Here is a 16,217-nt window from a genome sequence, read left to right as displayed (position 1 = left end):
GGAACATTCTTTAGGATACAATATATGTTAGAACATAAAATAAGTCTTAACAATTGAAGAAGATTAAAGTTATGTCAAGTATCTTTTCTTACCACAAGGGCATAAAACTAGAAATCAGTAAAAGGAGGAACTTCAGAAAGTTCACAACACATGAAAATCAAACACCACATGTTCTCATTTATAGGCGGGTGTTGAACAATGAGAACACGTGGACAGAGGGAGAGGAGCATCACACTCTGGGGTCTGTTGCAGGGGGCTAGGGGAGGGACAGTGGGGGATGGGGAGGTTTGGGAGACATAATATGGGGAGAATGCCAGATATAGGTAATGGGGGGGATGGAGGCAGCAAACCCCCTTTCCATGTATGCACCTATGCAACAATCCTGCATGATCTGCACATGTACCCCAGAATCTAAAGTATAATTTTAAAAAAAAATGCTGCACAGCTATGATAACCAAAACCACACAGTACTGGCATAAAAGCAGACGTGTAGACCAATTGAGTAGGATAGAGAGCCCAGAAATAAATTTATGCATCTAAAGCAAACTGATTTTCAAAAAAAGTTGTAAAGTACACATAATAGGGAAGGACAGTCTCTTCAATAAATGGTGTAGGGAAACAATTTCCACAGGCAGAGGAGTGAAACTAGACTCTTCTTCCTAACCACATGCAAAAAATAACTCAAAAATTGATTAAAGAGTTAAATGTAAGACCCAAAACTATAAAACTACTAGAAGAAAACTTAGGAAAAGAGCTCCATGGCATGAGTCTAGGCAAAGGTGTTTTGAATAAAATTTCAAACTCATGGGCAACAAAAACAAATATAGATAAATGGGATTACATTAAACTAAAAGCTTCTGCACAGCAAAAGAAACAATAAACAGAGTGAAGAGACAACCTACAGAATGAAACAAAATGTTTGCAAACTATGTATCTGATAAGAGGATAATATCCAAAATATATAAGAACCCAAACAACTCAACAGCAAGAATCAAATAACAACTGTAAAATGGGAAAAATATATGTTTCTTAAAAGAAGCCATGCAGGAATATGAGGTATGTAGACCAGGAGTATATTAAAAAATACCCAACATCACTAATCATCAAGGAAATACAAATTTAAATCACCAAATATTAGCTCATACCTGTTAGAATGGTTCTTATCACAATGGCAAAAGATAATGAATGTTAGTAAGAATGTGGAGAAAACAGAATCCTCACACATGGTTGGTGGGAATGAAAATCAGTATAGCCATTATGAAATACAGTATGGAAGTTCCTCAAAAAATTAAAAATAGAAATATTATATTATCCATCAATCCCATTACTGGGTATACAGCTAAAGAAAATGAAATCAATATGTTAAAAAGATATCTGCATCCCATCTTGATTGTAGCATTATTCACAATAGCCAAGATATGAACTCAACTTAAATGTCCATCAGTGTATGGATGAAGAAAATACAGTATATACACACGATGGAATACTATTCAATCTTAAAAAAAAGAAGAAAATCCTGTCATTCACAACATGGATGAAACAAAGGACACTAAGCTAATTGAAATAAGCCAAGCACAAAATGACAAACACCACATGATCTCACTCGTATTTGAAACCTTAAAAAGTTGATCTCATAGAAGTAGAGAGGAGAATGAGGGCTAGAGTGATTAGGGGGCGAAAGGGTTGGGAAGATGTTGGTCAAAAGATACAAATGTCAGTTAGATAGGAGGAATAAATTCAAGAGATCTATTGTCCAAAATAATAGAATAGTTAATAATATATTGTATTCTTGAAAATTTCTGAGAGTGGACCTAAGGTGTTTTCACCACAAAAATTACAGCTGTGTGAGTTAATGCATATATTCATTAACTGGATTTAGTTATTCCAAAATACATATACATGGTCATGGGCCACATAATGATGTTTTGGTAAAGACAAACAGCAGACACAAGGACTACATATATGTTCTGAGAAATACTACAGCATATAGCCCAAGACGGTAGTAGGGTATCTCATCTAGGTTTGTGTAAATATGCTCTATGATACTGACACAACAACAAAATCACCTGACACATTTCTCGGAACACATCTGGATTGTTGAGCCATTGCTTTAAAGCATCATATTGTACATGGTAAGTACATACATTTTTATCTGTCCATTTAAATACACAAAATCATAATCTTCTTCATCAAAATGATCACCATGTCAATAGTAGCTAATATTTATTAAATTATTCTTATGTGTGTTTATGAATAACTCCACTCAGTCTATATATTGGCTTAATTAGGAAGGTATTGTTTAATATTTTAGATTCACAACAACAATGTACGTCTCCCATTGTCATTTCACTGTTCTTTCCATTTTGCTATTTCCAAACACTTTTATAATATGTATTCGGTTATAATTTCATATACTGGTAACTCCAAAATCTGCACTTGAATATCCATTTATATCTTAAAGGTACCCTCTTCTAAAGTTGAAGAGATCAAGTTAACAAGTTCATATAAAAATTAGCTTTCAAGAATAAATAAATGAATACATGAATAAATAAGTAAAAAGAGAACTTCAGCAAAGTTTTTCTCAAAATTGTTTTCAAAAACAAGAATAATTCTGAGAAAATGCCAGTGGCAAAGTGGTTGAATCTTCATAAATGTCCTTGTAAAAACTCATAAAACAACTAAATATCAAACAAAACCCAAAACACACAAAAAAACATGCAACAAAAGTAGGTGACGCAATATCCCCATGAATTCCAAAATACAGGTAGGTGGAAATAAATGACTGACAACCACAAGAACTGTGCAGGAGGAAGTAAAGAAAAGTACCAGTGAGTCTGACAAACTTGGGAGCAAGAACATTTTACAATCGCAATCTTGGTTAATTTTACGAGTTAACTTGGGCCAGATTATGGTGCACAGTTGTTTAGTCAAACACCAGCTTAGATGTTGCTGGGAAAGCATGACTTTAAATGTGACTAACATTTAAATCAGCAGACTTTAGGTAAAGCAGATTATGCTTCGTAATATGAGTTGGCCTCATCCAATCAGTCAGAGGCTTTAAGAAAAAAGATGGAGTTCCTCCAAAGAGGAAGGAATTCTACCTCCAGACTGCAATATAGAAGTTCTGCTTCAGCTTCCAGCCTTTGGACTCAAGACTTCAACATGGACTCTTGCAAAAATTTTCAGCTTCCCAATGTGCCCTGCAGATCTTACACTTGCCAGCGCACTTGCACATAAGTTAATACCTTAAAATAAATAAATTAAGATAGATAGATATTGAGAAAGAGAGAGGGCTGTGCACAAAAGCACACATTCTATTGGCTCTATTTCTCTGGAGAACCTTGACTAACACAACAGCCAACTGATATTTACTGGAAAGCATGGTTGGGCAATTTAAAAATGATTGTTGGGGGCCGGGCATGGTGGCTCACACCTGTAATCTCAGCACTTTGGGAAGCCGAGGCAGGATCACCTGAAGTCAGGAGATTGAGACCAACCTGACCAATATGAAGAAACCCTGTCTCCACTAAAAATACAAAAAATTCACCAGGTGTGATAGTAGATGCCTGTAATCCCAGCTACTCAGAAGGCTGAGGCAGGAGAATTGCTTGAACCTGGGAGGTGGAAGTTGTAGTGAGCCGAGATCACGCCATTGCACTCCAGCCTGGGCAACAAGAGCAAAACTCCATTTCAAAAAAAAAAAAAAGACTGTTGGAACTAGGAAGATTTTGTCCAGTTTAATAACAAATGACTGCAAGAGTCCCATGGTAATGTCTGAAGGGACTAGGACAGACTATATCATGTCATGTCTTGATGCTACTCATCCAAAACTCAACCAAGATAGGACCAACTTGAGGAAAAATGTGGAAGAGAATCAAATTTGAGCAGGGCAGGGAGAATAAATATTAAGGAAGAAAAGTTCTTCATAGGATAAGAATAAATATAGGAAAAGAAAGAATCTTAGCATGACATCATATTTTTAGCACTTTTAGAAAAAAGACAAAAGGGAGAAATCTACGAAGTTATAGAAGATATGAGCCACATCTTCTTCTAAAAATTCAAAAAAATACATAAAATTAAGCAACAGAAAAATTTCAATGTCAAATATCATACAAGTTATAAGGAGAAAATGATGAGCAAAACAACCTCCCTATGTACAATAAATGCATAACAGAAAGATGAGCCCACAAAATGCATCAACTGTAACCTATTTCAAAGAAACCTAAAAATAGTTAAGAAAATATGATAATAAATTAAGAATTAGAAAAACTTGGAAGTGAGAAAAAGTACTCAGGAAAGGAATAGGAATTTTTAAAATTTCAGAAATAAAGTCTATGTTAGAAGGAGCATGAGAGAAAATAAACATAATAATAAAGGTTTAGGAGAAACTAAAGCTGAAAAAGAAAAATTTTCAATTGAGTAAAGAAGGCTATAAAAACAACCAAAAAAGTGACAAATACTGAAGACAAGCAAAGATTACTAAATATATCCACAGTAGGAGACATTGAATAGGAAAATTGATGCAAAGGGAAAAAAATGCTAAATCCTACAATAAAATTCTGAAATTAAAAAGATTCAAAATTACATATCAAAAAAGAATATTACATATGCTTTTATCCAACTTATGACAACCCAAAATGACCAGCTTCAAGACATATTTTAAAATTTTTCTGAGTTAAGAAAAGGCAAGCTCTTTTGGACAAGGGACTTGGAAAGAAAATCGTGTTATCACCGAATTTTTCTATAGCAACACTTTAAAACAGATGTAAATGCATTAATATATTTAAGATACTCAAGAGTAAAAACGTAGGTCAAAGATTTCATACCTAGCAAAGGGACTTTCAAGAAAAAAGGGCATTTCTGGTGGTCTAGTGGTTAGGAAAAGAAAAAAGGAAGAAAAGGCAAATTTGTAAGTTATCAACTTTCAAGAACTCTAGAAATATTGTTCCCATGAGGCCTTTTTGAGAAACCCACCAGAGAACAAACTTCACACAACCAAAATGACTAGAGAGACACTGACATAAAACTAGTGGTGAGCACTAAATACATAATTTCTTGTAAAATTAATACTAACAGAGAGCTAAAAAGGAGAGATTATAATATTCAATACTATACCTAGATACAGGACAATGTAAGACCATTTTTCTAAAAAAGATAAGGAGAGTGCAAACAACAAATAAAAAAATTATTTTTTCTAAATAAGATTGATGGTAATAGAATTGTTATCCTGAGATAATTATGCAGGTGATGTGGGATAAAGGAAATGAGAAATTTTCAGAAATTCTAATCATATTATCCCGTGTCCTTGAGAACTGAGTTTCTTAATGTGAAAGAGAAGAGATAGAGATGTAATATAAAACAAATGAAGTAAAACCTTTGTACTCCAAAATTTATATAGGAAGTACCAGTATGAGTTTATGAGGTATTTTGTGTTTAATAAAACTCACTAAATATACAATATGCATATACATGTGTGTATATTTTTATATATGTACACATGCACACACACATACATAATGCATTAGCTTTGTCCACAGCTGATTAGAAGATCAGCTCTGAAAAGCTTAACTCTGTCCATTGAAAAGATCTAGAAATAATGACCAAGAGAACTGCAACGAGTAAACCAAATATTATATTCCCACCAAAGGAAAAACAGAATACCATCACGTAGCCTTCCTAAAACCATCAAACCTGAGGTAGATTCTGGATAAACATGACAAGTTTGATTTCGACATACTGTATTACACAAACAGAACAGCATAGGAGCTAAAAATATGATGCTGAAGGTTTTGGAAAACAAGAATAAACATTCAAGTGTTGTTTGTTAAGAAAAATAACAGAGATCTAGCCATTAAAAATCAAGAATCAAAGCATGGCTAATTAACAATAAATATCCATTACAACATTCAGAGAACTGAGAGATGCTTAGAAGAGGTAATAAAATCATGAGAGTCATATAAGGAGAAGGTTTTCTTGAAGTATTAGTTTTCAGCCAAAGTCTCAAATGTACAAGATAGTCATCAGTTCCCTAGCCTTTTCATAGTGTAATTGCAATAATAATTGCATCATAAAATTACAAAACACACAAAATGTTGGGAACTTCATTTGCACTTCAAATTTAAATCACAGCAGCAAAAATAAAATCTTTGTAACTGTACATTGTGCAGTCATTAACATCTTCATTTTCTAAAGAAGAGGACTGACACACAGAGATATCAAATGACTATGGAAATCTCAGTTAATTGGTGGAAGAAGAAAATGAAGCCAATTTGCTGTTGTTTTCATTATCAGCATCAGCGTCTATTTTGGGGGGAATCCCGTCTCTATTCTTGAACACTTTAACTAGAATATTGAAAGATTTCCTTATGTGTGTCATTTACCACTATGTAGTTATCGATATCCAGCTAAGAAAAAATTGCAAATTTATAGCTTGATTCTACATCTTGGAAAACATCAAGGCCCTATCATAGCAAGATGGACAACAGAGGGTGCCTTTCACTTTGAGCATAAGATGCATTGACTAATCATTTCCTGAATCATTACTAAGTGATGCTTCATAAAATTCTTGGCAACTGAGCCTTTTAAGCTGCAACAGATGTGAAGTGGTGAGTAATATACTTCCGTATTTTTCTCCCTAAAGGCAGTTGAAATTCAAATAATCAAAGTCAAACTGAAGGCAAACTCACAATAGTTAATTAAATTTTGATGCCAACGGAAAGCCTTATATAATACCTGGAGATGTTAACAAAGAAAGCTTTGCAAAATGAAATCAGAAGCTACTTGGTGTTAACCGATTTCCAAGTCAAAAGAGAGGGGGATAAGTAGTAGGAAAACTTTCATGCTGATAGTAACAATGGACTTCCAGGAAAATGTCGCTCTTAACAAACAGTGCCTTTGCTAATTGCTTTTTAGATTTTTCCACTGAGTAGACTTACATATTCCCCATACAACTTATTAGGAAAACATTTACTTAAACCCTCCTTGACTTTTCACTGAAATAACAGTAAAGGGCATCACCTTCTGGTACTTGAGTTGAACAAAATGCTTTCAGCAAAGTCATTGTATATTTGCAGTAAAATAATTTCTCACAAAGAATCAAAGTTCCATATAGGGATAAAGTAACAATTTTTACCATAATTTGTAAAAGATGCTTTCACAAGAAAAGTAAAGCATGGAATCCACAGGTTTCAAATGAAAAACCTGTCTGAAAATAAGGTGAACACCTGGCAAACCTCCTGGTTTCCCCAAGAGTTTCAGGCTGAGAAGCCCATTCATTGCAGCGTGCGTACATCCCTCCTAATCCTTTTATTCCCTCCCCCACACGCTTACATGCAAAGCATTGGAATCCTTAAAAATCCCTAGAACTCATGACTAAGACGTGATGTTCTAGGAGCTTCTTCAGAACTCCTGATAACATTCTTCCTCTCTGGATGTGCAAACTTTATATTATCAACTACGTCAAATGAAAACCATCGACCTTTGATCCTTCTGCTTTACATTCAAAGTAAAAGAATGACTTTATATTTTATTAATTTCAGGTTCCTTCAGATATGTAATTTAACATGCCAGTGATATAAGTAACCCCAGAAAATAGAGCAGAGATTCTCAGCTTTTCCAAGGACAGGATTTTCTCGTTCTATACTTCAGGCTGGAGTGCAGTGATGCAATCTCAGCTCACTGCAACCTCCAACTCCTGAGTTCAAGTGATTCTCATGCCTCAGCCTCCTGAGTAGCTGCAATTACAGGTGCCTGCCACCATGCCCGGGTAAGTTTTGTATTTGCAGTAGAGACTGGGGTTTATCATGATGACCAACCTGGTCCCAGACTCCTGACCTCAGGTGATATGCCAGGATCAGCCTCCCAAATTGCTGTGATTACAGGTATGAGCCACTGTGCCCAGCAAGGGTTTTCTTTTTAATATCGAAAGCTTTGCAGGCTCTTCTCCTGGTAGCAGTTGTATTTTTATTATAAGGTGATTAAGGAATTACAATGATGGCAAGAAGTTACTAAGTATCCAGTATCATTTTTAATGATTTATATTTGGCTACAATATCAATATCTATATATATATATACTTCAAAAAAATAGTATGTTTACTCCATAATGAGATTTGTACCCATAGGAATTTGTTAATATTATCAAACAAATAACTCTCTACCCATTGCTTTTCCTTTTCGCTCTTGAGAGAATCAGTACTGTTTTCCAGAGGGCTCATTTTTGTCTTAAGATCCTTCACATTTTATCCATAAAAATTAAGAACAAATGTATAAAATAAAAATTATCCATGTGTTGAAAGAGGATTCAATACAAACCTGAGTATTATGATAAGAAGCAGTGCTGTTTCTCACTCAGCTGGCTCCCCAAGTCTCCTACAGACCTAGGCTGGAGCAAAGTAGCTGGTGCTTTACAGCTCCTCCATGTGCTACCTCTCTTACCTTCTCAATTTCAACTAATGACATGCATCTCTCCTTTACCTGTCTAAGATAGGCACCTTGGCGAAGTCTCTTGACCCATTCAATCCAACACGAGTTATGCCTGCTACTACTGTTCCAGTGGAGCCCTTCACATTTTCACACCCGGACAATGCTAGAGTCATATCTTTTCCTTCAAGCTTCCCACTTCAAGTCCTAACCACCTTGTGAACACCAAAGACGCAAAGAAAATGTAACTTCCACTGTCAAGTTACCTCGGTTTCTCTAAAAGTGTTTTATCTCATGGAATTGACACAATGCCACCTAAACAAATGATTTCAAAGTAATCTAATATCTCCTATCATAGTTTGCAACCAACACAGCAGGGACTGCATCGTCATTACTATGGTCTCTTCAGCATGTGTCTATTTGTGGCTATCAGCAAATATTTCTATCAAAAGCTTCTAACAGTTCTCCCAGATTGTAGGAACTCAAGTTCAAGAACTTTAAAGTTATCAGAACCAAAGTGGTCCCGAATCTCTCTCTTTATTCACATGTCTCTACCATTAGCTTCACATCTGCCTACCACTTTACTAGTAATTACCAGATATTTCAGCTACATGGCCTCATTTTCTATCTTTCAAATGTATTCGTTTTACTTTCACAAAATGCTACATTTTTTCACTTAATACATTTTCCCTCATACCCTTTCTGATCGCTCTTCAAGTCCATCTACTAATCTTTCTAACTGTGGAAATCTTCCTCATCTTTTATGCATAATTAAAATGTTAGCTCTTCTGTGGAAATATCTACATTTTATCATTCAGAATTAATTGCCTTTTTTTCTCTTGTATCGCAGAGTGCTTCACATATGCTTCATTTATAGCAGAAAACACAGTAGAGTCTATGCCTTCCTGTGGCAACAACTGAAGCCTAAAATTTCAACAATTTAACCTAACAAAGCTTGTTTCCTGCTTATAGAAAATAGGTCTGGCACCTTCCCAGGGCTGTTCTCTATGAAATGACTTCATTGGTCCACCAGGCTGCTTCCAAATTGTGTCTCTGATATGGAAACATGACGCTTCCTTAACCACCTCAGGAGGGCAAAAGAAACTGAAGATTTGTGCGGGGGCTTTGAATGACTCAGCTCAGAAGTAATGTGCAGAGAATCTATGGGCAAAATTAGTCACATTGTCCAGCTTAATGCAAGTGTGCCTTCAAAAAAAATGACTGGGTATTTGTGAGCACTCAAATGAAGTATGGGAGAGACTTAATGTGTTAAATATATTTATGGATTTACTTGCCTCCTTTTGCCAAACTGTGAATTCAAGAGGAAAGCACTATCTTCATTTCCATACCCCAGAACTTTAGCCAGTAGCATGCACTGAGATAGACATCAATAAGTTATTGTCAGACTAAATTGAATTAAATTACAGGTAAAATAAGGTTGTACCTAGCTTTGAGGAGAAGGAACAAACGCTATTTCATCACCTTTATTAACATGCTGTATCACACAGTCATAAAAAGGAATCTATAAGATTAATGGAGTAAGCAAGAATTATGAAGCTAGACTTCCCAGCTTCAAATTCTGACTCTCTCACATTTAGCTGTACAGGTTTTGGAAGATTATACAATATACCTTTACCTCAGTTTCCTCAAAAGTTTGTTAAAAATATTAAATGAGTAATTCATGTAAAGTATTCAAACAGTATCAAAATATGGTAAGTACTCAACACCTTACATATGATTATTCATTTATTGTATGAATAAGATACCAAAGCTTTCTAATTGTTCTTAGTGAAAAATTCAAAGTACTTTCCACACTATCTAGGATCAGTATGAACTGATCTCATCAACCACACCAACTTCAGTGAAAACTATTTCCCTCTTGGTTAGTGATGCTTCGAGCGTCTCAATCTTATGTTTTTTGTTGGGTGGTTGGTTGGGTTATGCCAAATTATCTCCTACTTTCAGACTTTTAAACAGCTTCCCCAAATTATTATCGTTCCACCCCCACTCCCACCAGAACACCACAGGTATGCCCTTTCTCATCATTTAGGTTTCAGATTAAATGTCGTCATCAGAGAGGTTTCCCTGATCACCTCATCTAAAGTTGCCAACTGCATTGCCCAGTCATCCTATAACATATCTCCTTGTATTATTATCTTCATAGCATGACTTGTACCTATTAAGTTGTGAGATCGAAACTTTTTCTGAGCTGGGTGTGGTGGCTCATGCCTGTAATCTCAGCACTTTGGGAGGACGAGGCAGGTGTATCACCTGAGGTGGGGAGTTCAAGACCAGCCTGACCAATATGGTGAAACTCTGTCCCTACTAAACATACAAAATTAGCAGGACATGGAAGTACATGCCCATAATCCCAGCTACTCGGGAGGCAGAAGTTGCAGTGAGCTGAAATCACACCATTGCACTTCAGCGTGGGCAATGAGAGCAAAACTCCATATCAAAAAATATATAAGTAAATATACTTTTTCTGTCCTCTCAATATATGACATTGAAGAGTTTAAGTCATTTGTGCAAAGTTACATTGCTAGCACTGAATTAAAACTCAGTCTGGCTCCAATGCCTCTAATCTTGATCACTATGCTCCACTTCCTTGTTAGCCACTTCACCTATTTTCTCATTTAATACAAAATATAGTGGTGGTTTTAAATGCAAGTGCTAGAATAGCTAATTCAAATGAACTTAAGCAATAAGCATCTGTACTATATCACATAAAGAAAGTCTTCCAGGTGGTGATGTAACCAAGGATGCAGACTGTCCATCCTTCTGCTCTGCTATACTCCGTAGGTCAGTGATGCCTCCCCTCAAGGTCAAAGGACTAAAGCAATTTCAGACATCACACTTGGGAATGAACATACTAAGGAAAGATGGCCATTTTTTTCCATGAATATACTTTTTGCAGAAAGAACCTTGCCCAGGAGGACTTCAATGGTACTTCCCTAGATCCAAGTAACCAGGCCTGGGTCATATGACCCTGATCTGACTGAAGAGAGGTTGAGAAAGTAAGAAACTGATAAGTGGAACCTCTAGAATTAGAGGCAGACTTTGACAACACATGTGTGTATATGTGTCTAAAAGCAAAAACAAGCAAATTAGTGTGAGGCAAGCTGAGAGCACACTAGGATGGCAGTGGGTAAGCAATCAGCAGTGCCTCCCAGAAGCAAGCATTCTATCCTTATATCACAGATGAGAAGACAGACTCCAAGAAGTTAAAAACCTGCACAAAGTCACCTAATTGGTAAGAGGCAAAATCAGATTCAAATCTAGAGTGTTGGTGTTAAATTAAGAACTGTAACAACCATATTATACTGACTCCACATTTACCCTGAATCTACGCCATAATGTTTGCCTTATCCATGTAATTCACTGGCGACTTGTGCTTTGGTTTGTAACTTGGTATCTTCATGTTATATTCAACTTCCTCTTCTTACAAAAATCATCTTACCCTTGACTGTTGCATGCAACTTAGGCTACATGTGTCAAAATAGTATTCGGTGTCAAGGTTCTTAATATTTTTAGTTCCTAAAATTGTATCCTGTGGTGATTTAGAGAGGAACAGATACCAGAATAGCTATTTATTGAAGGCTCAACTAAGCATTGCCTGTGTAACCATGACTGACTCATCCTTGTAATTTTAAAGACAGCTGCATAACATAAAACATCATAGATGCTTAAAATAAGTTTTTATTTTTGTTTTTGTTTATTTTAACATATAACCACATTATAAAGTCATATCATGCATTTCTCAACTTAGAATTTAAGTGTATTTCCTTTCAATCTGTTTCTTTAAATGTTATAATTAGAATTCACATTTACATTAACATTTGGTACCCTTATTTTTTGCTTAACTTTGAAACAAAATATAATTTCATGCTTGCCATATAAGCTTTAAAATCATCATTTAAATATGCAATATTTCAGCATTTAGGTCCATCTTAATCACTACCTAATGTCAAGCATTCAGTGTTTCCCATTGTTCTGTTATTATAAGCAAAGGGTGACATGCATCTCTGTGCATATTCAGTATTATTTTCTTATACCGTATTCCCAGAAGTGGAATGATTAATTCCAAGAAGATAAAAGATTTTTTTCTTCTCCAGCAGTTTGCCAAATTGCTTTCTGAAAGTATGGGGTCAATTTACAGTGTGATCCGTAATATATGAGAGCAGTAATTTCTCTGTGCTCTCACCCTTGGTGAGAAATACATTTCTAAATTGATAACTTAAAATGAGCCTTCATTTTGTAATATGAGAAAGACAAAAAGAGAAATTGAGAGAAAAGAGTCATAGAATCTATGCACTCTGCTAGTGGCTCACAGTTTAGAAGGGACAAAATAAATACAAATAACTGTCAGTAAAGCACTATTGTGGACAGAGAATGAACAGAGAAATTATGTAGTGAAAGAAATGTGCTCTGACTATTGTGGAAGCTTGGAAAGTAGTACAGTATTTGAGATACCTTAGTAAAGGTAAAGAGGAGAATGGTGGATAGAGAGGGCACACAAATTATAGGCATGAGCAAGAGCAAAGAGGTGTATAATCAATGAGGGACACATGTTGAAATTTGCTGTCTGAGGTCATAAGAGAATCAAATGGAAGTCAAAGAATGAAAGAGAGAACTCTGGTGGGAAAGAAAGAATAAGATCTTGGAGGGCATTATGATGTAATATAATAGCTTCTATGCAATTCTGTAGATTATGGAATATCACTGCATAGTCTTAAGAAGAAAGTGGGCAAGTCAAACTTCTTTTTAAATCACTGTATTTCATCATTCACTTTATAACAGTAACATCAACATCACCCAGAAACAAAGAAATGCAAATTTTTAGGTCCCACCTGAGATTCATTAGGTCCAAACTCCATGAGTAAAGCCCAGTAATTTGTATGTTAACAAACCCTCCAAGTGAATCTGGTGTGAAGTAAAGTTTGGGAACCACTAACTGAAATTAACATTCTGGTGGCTTTGATGTGGTAAGACTAAATGTAAGAGGACCAGTCACGAGGCTGCTGCAAGGGTCTAGTGGAGACATGATGGGTCCTAAATTTGAGCAGGGGGATTGAAATCATTTGGGTTGACTGAGTTTACATAGGAAGAATATGTATATTGGAAACTTTTTGCTTAGGACAGAATCCTGAGGTTATACAAATTCTTAAGAAGAGGCCAGGCTGAGCACATGGCTCATACCTGTAATCCTAGCATTTTGGGAGGCTAAGGTAGGTAGATGGCTTGAACTCAGGAGTTTAAGATGAGCCTGGGCAACAGGGTAAAGCCTTGTCTCTACAAAAATTAGCCAGACATGGTGGTATCCATCTGTAGTCCCAGTTATTCAGATGGCTGATGTGAGGTTTTCCCATGACTTTATTTATAAGAACAGGTGGCCTGCTGGTGAGTCATAAAGTGCCAACCCCTGATCAGACAATTACAATAAGGATTAAGGAAAAATTTTTTTCGTTTGTTTACTTTTGCTGTTTTTAAAATGGAAAAGTAATGTACATATTTATAAGCCAGAAAAAAAAGTCAGTAAAAATAAACTGTCAGTAAAAACTAAAGAATGCACCTAATCTTTTATTTAACAATATTTGTAGAACTTATACTATGTTCTAAAACATTATTCTAGGCATGAGATTTTTGGAATAAACAAGATAGACAAGATCCCAAGGACATCAAAAAAGACAGACTCAATAGATAACACAAAAGATATTCTAGCTGATGATATGTGCCATAAAAAATAGTAATAATAATAAAACAATAAAATAGGGTGATGTGAAGCGAGTAGCGAGTGCCAGCTGGGCTACTCTCGCTTTACAAACAGGAAAGACCTTTTTGAGCAAGTTGCATTTAAGCCTTGCTGTGGCCTGAATGTTTGCATCCCCTCAAAAGCCTTAATCCCCAATACGGTGGTATTGAAAGGTAAAGTCTTTGGAAGATCACAAGAGCCCTGCAATCACCCTCAAGAACAGGATTAGAACAGCATTAAAGAAGGTGGAAGGGAGATTGTTTGCCCCTACCACCATGTGAGGATGGAGAGAAAGCACTACCTATGAGGAACGGGCCCTCACCAGACACCAAATCTGCTGGTACCTTGATCTTGGACCTCTCAGCCTCCAGAATGGTGAAGAATAAATGTCTATTGTTTGTAAATTACATAGTTTAGGGTGTTTTGTTATAACAGCCTGAACTGACGAAGACAAGTCTTGAAAGTGACTGCCTAGAAAGTGCAGTAGAGAATGCCTAGAATGCCTAAAAAGTGCAGTAGAGAGAGGTAGTGGCTGGCAGGACAAGTCCCTAGGAGGAAAGAGTATAGGGATCAAAAGAATGAATTCGACTTGAATAAAGGAGAACTGCTCATCGTATCAGGCAAAAAATAGGTGGAAAGGTTGGCCATACATTTCTTTAAGTTCTAGGTGGAAAGAGCAGAATGACTACATTTAGATTCTATGATGAAGTAAAAGATAAGATTACTCAATTAGAATGGGTTAGAATGGAAGTTAAATTGAGAATTTAGGTAGAATTGTGAATAATTGGTGGGAGAAAGGACAAGAAAACTCACCAGAGTCAAATAAAGAATTAAAAGGTAGCAGTGAAAATCCATCCATATTGGGCATATCCATGAGAAATGTTTGCCTACATGAATACTGCCAACATCATCAGGAAGACAGACTTGCAGCATGTTCTTCAGGGTTCAAAATGTACTTCAAACACATGTGTCTCTGACCAAATCACTGCATCCACATTGCATTTGAAGATTCAGTGATCTGTAGTACAGATTCACAGAGATAAGCTCACTCAAGAGACTATGTTTCACAAACTTACAGGCAAAAACTGTAGAAACCATTTGTATCACCTGGTATGGCCGATCACAATGATTTATAAGACAATCAAATTGAGGCCTTAGATAACGTTTTCAAAAATACACTGGAAGCTGCTGTAGGACACTGCAGTATGTGGGTAGAGAGAGGTACCATCTGCCAGAAAAAAAGGGTCATTCTGGAAAACCCACAAAACCTAAGAAAGGGGAGAATAAGAACAGATCCAGAGTATGGCAAATGAGATAAAGTGGGAAAAGAGGCCTTAGCCAGCTGGATAGAACATACGGTTTTATAATGCCAACAGTTACTAGGGATTGTAAGGGTAGAAAGAAGACAAAAAAATCCTAAAACTTGGTACTCAATTCCTCAGCTAAGTGGACTTTGGATATTGAACCTGAGATGGTTTGTAGCATCTTAGAATTTTTAACTCCAAGAAACTCAGAGATGAGGTTTCACTTCTCCAAGGGCTATTAAATAGCTTTCAAGAAGTTGAAAAGAAAATCCCCAGGGACAAATTCTAAAGAAGTGTTGAAACAATGTTTCAATGTTGGGCATACCATAAAAATAAGCCAAAAATCTGATGAGTTAAAATGGAGACTCCAAAAACTAAGTAAAAGAGAAAGTAGATATGAATTAAAAGGTTTTGAGTAGAAGACAGCACCATATAGAAGAGTTATTATCTGTGCCAATGAGAGTTGAGTGATGGTGACTTTTTCTAGAAGCCTGAAGTCTTAATGTAATCAGGAAGATGGCCATAAGAGTACATATCTGGATCTAGGAAGGATACCAGCCTCTGCCATGGCAGATTGATAGATAAGCTGTGCTCACTGAGCAAGTCTTGATATTCTAGGGATAAGTAGGCCAGAGTTTATTTTCAAACTCAGGCAGGAAATTGGACAAGGGTTGTCTCTATACTGTTTTCAAAGTTCCTCCATGTTCCTAGAATGAGAATTGGTCATACTGCTTCAAAGAG

The sequence above is a fragment of the Callithrix jacchus genome, chromosome 2, assembly GCF_049354715.1.
Source record: "Callithrix jacchus isolate 240 chromosome 2, calJac240_pri, whole genome shotgun sequence".
In the NCBI taxonomy this organism is placed as follows: Eukaryota; Metazoa; Chordata; class Mammalia; order Primates; family Cebidae; genus Callithrix; species Callithrix jacchus.
Note: the sequence above shows the minus strand (reverse complement) of the source record.